This window comes from Lytechinus variegatus, chromosome 14 (assembly GCF_018143015.1).
Source record: "Lytechinus variegatus isolate NC3 chromosome 14, Lvar_3.0, whole genome shotgun sequence".
Lineage (NCBI taxonomy): Eukaryota > Metazoa > Echinodermata > Echinoidea > Temnopleuroida > Toxopneustidae > Lytechinus > Lytechinus variegatus.
The window spans coordinates 27748059-27755996 of NC_054753.1; positions in this window are offsets into that span (position 1 = coordinate 27748059).

Genomic DNA, 7938 nt, shown 5'->3' on the forward strand with positions numbered 1-7938 from the left:
ACAAGAACTGTCTATTATTATTATTATTATGCTGGTTACCTGTACAACATCTTTATGATGCAAAAATTAGTATCAATAGTTTAGCTATACTGTTTTAATGTTGACATCAGAATGGGGAATGATTGCGACAATGAAAGTGTGCACCTTTCTGTTTCAATGAGTGTATATTATTGTTTATATACAATTCCAATTTATCAGGAACACTGTGCGACTGGTATAGCATTATGTAATTCATGGTTAATTCTAATATTTCCTTTCTATTTCAAAACGTACATAACAAAACTTTCATAATAACAATATCATTGACGTGATGTATATATATATATATATATATATATATATATATATATATATATATATATATATATATATATATATATATATATATATATATATATATATATATATATATATATATATATAATATATATAAAACGAAGGAATTTATATAAGCCAGGTCTATATTTACAGATTTGAAAATGATTTACGTGGAGCAGATCTTGTTCACTGCACGGTTCATAGCGAAAACAGGATGACACATTAAAAAAAATCATGAAATTACATTTTAAAAACAAGGTGAAAATTTAAATTTTGTCCAGCATATTCAGGCGTTCTTTTATGGCAATTAATTTTATCTTTTAAAACACAGTTTTGATATTAAAAACAATGTCATTTGTCAACAAGAAATGATATCTTGACATCAAGAAATTGACTGATACCAAGAAATAGCAATGAATGGTAGAGCGGCTTGTATACAAACCTCTGTAGCTCGTCACTTAATCGGAAATGCTGAGCAAATTAGCTGGCAATGTACAGAGTGAGTCAGAAAAAGTTTGAAGTCGTCTTGTCTGAAGTTTGAAGATTTAATTATTGATTTATTGATATGTTCTGACAAATATATTCTCCTCGCATACTTTGGTACCATATTTGCACGCATGACTGGCTACGAGACAGAAGTTCTTGAAATCTCAGTTGCGCCAAGTCTCTTGGTGAAGAATCAAACAAAGTGTGAAAAAGTAACCTATTTGAAAAATAAAATTGTCTAAAGGGTGATGGGGGCGGCCAAGGACACTACCAACACACTCACCCTACACATCCACCCACACAGAAATAACACATTACCTCTCCCACACTTACCACCACTCACACACACACTAGTGAAGCACTTAACATAAGTCTGCTTCAAAATCAGGTAATACATTTTGATCGATTAAGAAACCAATGGGATAAGGGAATAATGAAATCTGAACACTGATGATGAGGTTTTAATGAAGTTTTAAGAAGAGTGTGTGTGGGAGGATGTGTGTGTGTGGGTGTGTCTGTGGGTCAATCAGAATCAATCTTTCAAATTCAAGATTAATTGTTAATCTTTGTGTTACGGGGCTCTGGAGTTAGTTTTCGACTGTGTGGCTTTTACATTATTCATGTTAAACTATGTTAAAATATGTATTGATTAAAATGGATGTAGAGAATCTACAGTTGGATCGTCTAGAAAATAAAACTTTCAAGAGCAACGCGTGTATGTTATGATCATTTTACACAGTAATAATTTGATTAACATACATTTACGTGGCTGCCCTGTCATTATTGCACTTTACAAGTACATTCTTAATATCAGATAGAACCTATAGAAATCTTGCAAATTTAAGTTGACACCTTTGTACTGCATCCCTGATCAAAATAATATAAAGTCTAGCGACATTGAATTTCCATATCTTGTCAGCCATATTTCACCGACAAACTTACTCTCAGCCAATCAGATTGAAGTATTTCGGTAGCTTATAACAACCTTCAGTAACAATCATTGACAAATGAATTCATGAAATGCTTCCTTGAAGCAGAAGTGATATCCCATATTTATGCTTTCCATGTCGGCTTGAAATCTTTCCAATCTCTTGCCCCCCGGTCTATGGAATAAACTCCCACCATCTCTCCGAAAATCTTTTCTCTCGACCTCTTACAAAAACTTAAAACACACCTGTATAACTATAAACCTTAACCTGTCTTATGCCATTAATAGCGCTTCGTATTCTCTGGAAAAAGTGATATATAAATCCAATTATTATCATTATTCATAGTAAACTTCGTCATACGCAGATCATTTCACTTTAAGCCTCTATGAGATCAAAAATTGATATGTTTTATCTTTCCATTAGGACTATGAAATTCTGATGCAATCCAGCTGATAATTGTGACCTCTGCTGTTTTCGTGAAGAAAGTGTAGCAAATGAGGACCAATAGAAAGTCCAACAACAATAAATGTTATGATCATTTATGATTTATTTATCTACTTATTATTACTATTAAATTATCATTATTATTGTTATTATTATTATTTATTTATTTATTCATTTATTTTATTTTCATTTATTGGGGGTGGGCAAAGTCGAGTTCATTTCACATAATATAGTACTTCCGGGTAGGAAGTTATTCGGACATGTGTTGTAGGGGGGGGGGGAGATAGGGGGAGCTTGTTCTTTCTCCCCAACCCGCCTGGATTCAATCCAACCTATACAAGGTCACACTTATCATTGTCATTAAAACTTTTAAAGTCCAAAGTCAAAGAGAAATCTGGTTGGGAATTCCCACTCACTATAAGAACAGTCTGATCACTCGAATTTGTAAATAACTTTCACACTATTCAGTGCATCGTCATTGTGAATTATGTAGCAATAATAGCGACAGTGAGACTACACCATATTACAATATTGCTTTGATTTCAATTTCATATCTATATCTCGTCTTTACGAATATAGGTAGATCGAAGTAGGTAAGTAGAAACATTTTGATATGTTAGCTTTTCACATTTTCCACAAAAATAAAATAAAGCCAGTGTTAAATATGTATATTTCAGTATACCTTCCATATCAGTTTTAAAGTTTCACTTTGACTAAACTGTTAAGAGATTATGTATTCAACATTAGTAAACATGTTAAATGGTGATTAGGAGGCTGCATTCTACAAACTCCGCTTTTTAGCAGCCTCCTCCATTTCCGACCTAATATGTAATAATCTTTAATATAATTTTTGTACAGGGATACTTGAAATATGTTTTGTTATTTGTATGTCAAAATGTAAATCAGGCGCGTACGCAGGATTTTTGAAAGGGGGGGGGGTTCGAGCTGATTTTTTTTTAATCTCCCGCCCAGTCTCTAAAAAGTGATGAGCGGGGGGAGGTGATGATTTTTTTTCTTTTTTTTCAGCGCTGCAAATAAGACAATAACATTTAAGTGGGGATGGGGTATGTAACAGTGCGGTCATGACCCGCGAGCGAGCAGAAATGTTCTCGTTTTTGCGTTGAAAACATAACCTTTTTGTCAATAGTGTGTTGGTATCATAGTCGATGCTACATGTCCTTCGGATCGTAGCACTCATGTTATGGCCTTGATCAGAACACTAGAAACTTGGGAAATGTCATGAATAATTACGAGCGAGCCGAAACGTTTGCGTTTTTCCGTCAAAACATACAATTCTTTTCAATAGCTTGTTGGTAATGATTACATATTAGTTGATGATACATGTCCTTCTGCTCGTAAGTCTCATGATATGGCCTTGATCAAGAGACTAGAAACTTGAGAAATTTCATAAATGATTACGAGCCAGCGGAGTGAGCGAGCCGAAATTTTCGCGTTTTCCGTCAAAACATACATTTCTTGTCAATAGTTTGTTAGTAAATCAAGTATTAGTCGATGCTACATGTCCTTCTATTCGTAACACTCATAATACGGCCTTGAACAGGAGAATAGATACTTATGGAATTTCATAAATTATTACGAGCGAGCGGAGCGAGCTAACCGACATTTTAGCGTTTTCCGTCATTTTGGTTTTCATATTGGTAAAACATATTTTGTAAGAAAACGTATGTCTTTGTCTTGGTTCACTTGTATTCGTAAGTATACATCATGATAATCATGTATGGCCTTGTTAATGGCGATACCGTGATCATGTCGGCGACATGCGGAAATAAAAGATATAATGAAATGGAGCGAGCGAAGCGAGCGGAAATTTTTTCTGTGTTTTTCGTCGGAAACATGAGATTCTGTTCATTATTGCTGTCATATACATTATTGGGTAGGGGAACTGTCCGTAACCAGACCAAGGAGTTATCAGGCGCTTGCCCGATAACTCCTTGACCAGACCGACCTCTGGGGAGACAAGCAAAAAAAAAAAGGGGGGGGGGGATTTGAACCCTCTAAACACCCCCTTGCGTACGCGCCTGATGTAAATAACAAACTGTAATTGTTCAAAATGGAAATGAACGAAATGAAATTTCCTCAATTCTGTTCAATTATATACATGTATGAACAAAGGAAGAGGAAATCATTATATCAGTCTGTAGGAGGAAACATGATATAACATATAGACCGGGGGCTGGAGAGTTGCCAAAGCTGTTGTACATGTATAGCTTCACACACACACATACATATATATTTATATATATGTATGTATACATATATATATATTTAATATATACATATATTATCTTATTCTGGCTTAGTCAAATTTCTTTGTTTTATATATATATATATATATATATATATATATATATATATATATATATATATATATATATATATATATATATATATATATATATATATATATGTATATGTATGTATGTATGTATATGTATGTATATTAAATTCTGTCCATGGGCATACGATAACAAGTCAGTTTATTTCGTTGAATGTGGGAGAAAAGGTTTCAAAAGTATTTCTTTTCATGACCTGCAATCGTTGATTTACAAAATGATAAAAAGGTAAGTAAAAAAGTACTGAGGAACAGTAAAATTTATTCCCCACTTTAAAGTAAATGTATGTTATGTCTTTTTGATTTCGTTGAAGCACTTATCATTATAATATACATATTGTATGAAATTAATGAATTATATATAACCAACGTCAAATACCATGATCGTTATTTTCATAATCCCTTTTGTCACGCTTATGTTTTTCTCTAAGTTTTACGATTGTCTTGTTACTTCAGTGCTCAAGATTTGTTTGACGTTGTTTTTAATTGGGCATGTGTGCTTTATTAAGTATATTTCGCTTGTCATCAGTTACTTTGGTAAGGACTCCATTAGAATTAAACGATATGGACTTTTGTGGGATATTCTCTCAAGGTATTTGTACACTCTAAATCATATTTGTATTTTTTATGTTATGCTTGGCGAATAGAGTTAGTCAATAAATATAGTAACTAAAGATAATCTTGTTCAAACAATTAACATACATGTACTACCATAATTTTCTTTTAGCTTATATCCTTTTACATATATATAGATCATATGAGGTTATGATTATAAAAGGAACGCGTATTGTAATTTCATTGTAATTTTCATGATATTTTCTGTAAATAGTGTATTATCAATTGAATTATTATTTTTTATTTCGCACATTTCACACGTTTTGCGATTGTCTTGTTATTTTAGTGCTCAAGATTTGTTATACGTATTTTGTAGCTGTCCTGGGACCTGTAACACAAAGCTTAGTAATCATCGTAGAACACGTTTTTTTTTAATGATTGATTGCATTGACTACAATGTACAATCGATCATGAAATCAAGCTTACGATTAATCGCTTACCTGTCTGTTACGAGACCCTGGTGTGTTTTATTAAATATAATTTTGCATGACATCAGTTGCTTAGGTTAGATCCCAATGGAATTAAGCCATATATCGCCTATCGTATCCAGCTATTTTTATACTCGAAAGTTTGTTTTTCTGATTGTCATGTTATGCCTAACAAATATAATCAACTAATCAATAGGGTGAAATAAACTATAGAAACATACTAGAACCGGGTGATCCTTGTATAAAGTCTATAGCAGGGGTTCTCAAACTACTGCCCGCGGGCCGGATCCGGCCCGCAGAGCTTCTCAATCCGGCCCGCGAGACTCTGCTGGGATTTTTTAATCACTTTTAAGTCACAATATGAAACATAGCTCAATATGATTACATTGTGTATCCACGTAGACCTAACCGTAATAAAAGTAATGGCAGTCCAATTAATTTGACTTTGAAACAAAGTTGAGTGGAGTCTTTATTGTCTGTTCGATCTACTTTCTTAATAGATGACCAGCGCTGTTGTCACCATATGTTTGGATCTATATACAGGTGCGAAAGTACATTTTCCATAATGAACGTTTCAAAGAACTAACTCATATCGAAGTACCTTAGGGGCCAAATGGTTTTCAAATGGGGGTCTGGTCATGCAAAAAATCGCAATCATATGGTCAGTTTTACGTTTTTGTACATGGTTTTTGAAAAAAGTGGGGGGCTGTCAGCCCCCCCCCCCCTTCCACGGCCCCTGCTTGCCCCATCCTTGTTATAGTCTACAACAGACATGGTCTATTATTCATTCTACTTTGACTACAAAAAATATTGATACTTCAAGACATTATCTGTCTCCCCTACTTGCCTACTGGAACCGGGTGATCCCTGTATAAAGTCTATGGTAATCACTAAATTCACTAGTCAACAGGTTAACCCTTTGCCTACTGGAACCTGGTGATCCCTGAGTAAAGTCTATAGGAATCAGTGAAATCACTAGTCAACAGGTTAACCCTTTGCCTACTGGAGCCAAGTGATCCCTGTATAAAGTCTATGTAAATCAGTGATTTCACTAGTCAACAGGTCAACCCTTGCCTACTGGAACCTGGTGATCCCTGAGTAAAGTCTATGTAAATCAGTGAATTCACTAGTCAACAGGTTAACCCTTTGCCTACTGGAACCTGGTGATCCCTGAGTAAAGTCTATAGGAATCAGTGAAATCACTAGTCAACAGGTTAACCCTTTGCCTACTGGAGCCAAGTGATCCCTGTATAAAGTCTATGTAAATCAGTGATTTCACTAGTCAACAGGTCAACCCTTGCCTACTGGAACCTGGTGATCCCTGAGTAAAGTCTATAGGAATCACAGGATTCACTAGTCAACAGGTCAACCCTTGCCTACTGGAACCTGGTGATCTCTGAGTAAAGTCTATAGGAATCACTGAATTCACTAGTCAACAGTTAGGTTAACCCTTTGCCTACTGTAAGTGGGTGGTGCCTGGACAAAGTCTATGGGAATCATGCACAGAATTCAGTAGTCCAGTGGTAAATAGTGTAGAAACAACAGTTTTGTATTAAGTGCACAGAGATGACAGAATAACCCAGTATGTAAAGACACAAAAATGATGAGCCCTGAAGACAAAATCCATTATTTAATTTGGTTGAGACAAGAAGACATTTAGTTTCTTGTCTTTCTGTCTTTTTGTTCTTTTTTATGAGACCCAAAGTCTTGTCTTATAGATTTACTTTTGTTGTGTTCACATCCTGAAACTATTTCGTCTTGTTGGACTTAGGAATCTCCTCTATACTGTTCCGTTAAAAGGGTTTAATCATCCCTGTTGCAAAGTAGAATAACCCACCTTTTGCTGGTAGTGAGTTGAAGAAAATGGTTCAAACCATTACAAAATAGGTGTGAAAGTGCCCTTACATTGTGTCCCTCAAAAATGGGAAATGAAATGTCATTGCAGTAGCCTGGGGAGCCTTTCATAGTAAATTGTCAGTGATTTTTTCATCAACAAACTTGTTCTCAGCCAATCAGATCAAAGTATTTCAGTAGCTTATAACAATTTCAGAGAAAATCGCTGTCATGTGACTTCATGAAATGCTTCCCTGAAGTAGAAATAATGTAAAGTAATCTTATGCAGGGTGATTTTCAGTGCGTATGCCCTTAGTGAATTTTGTAATATGTACTTAGTTTTATAATATTATGCAAATCTATCTTCTTATTGTATGAATATGAGAACAAATTCGCTTTTTTCATACAATCAGGATTTTTAAAAAATTCTTATGCAATCTTTCAATTGTGATTCTGCTATATTTTGTGAAGATTTATTCTGTATATAGAGAACAAAGTCAATCAGATTCTTTTGTTGTTTTAATTGAAGATA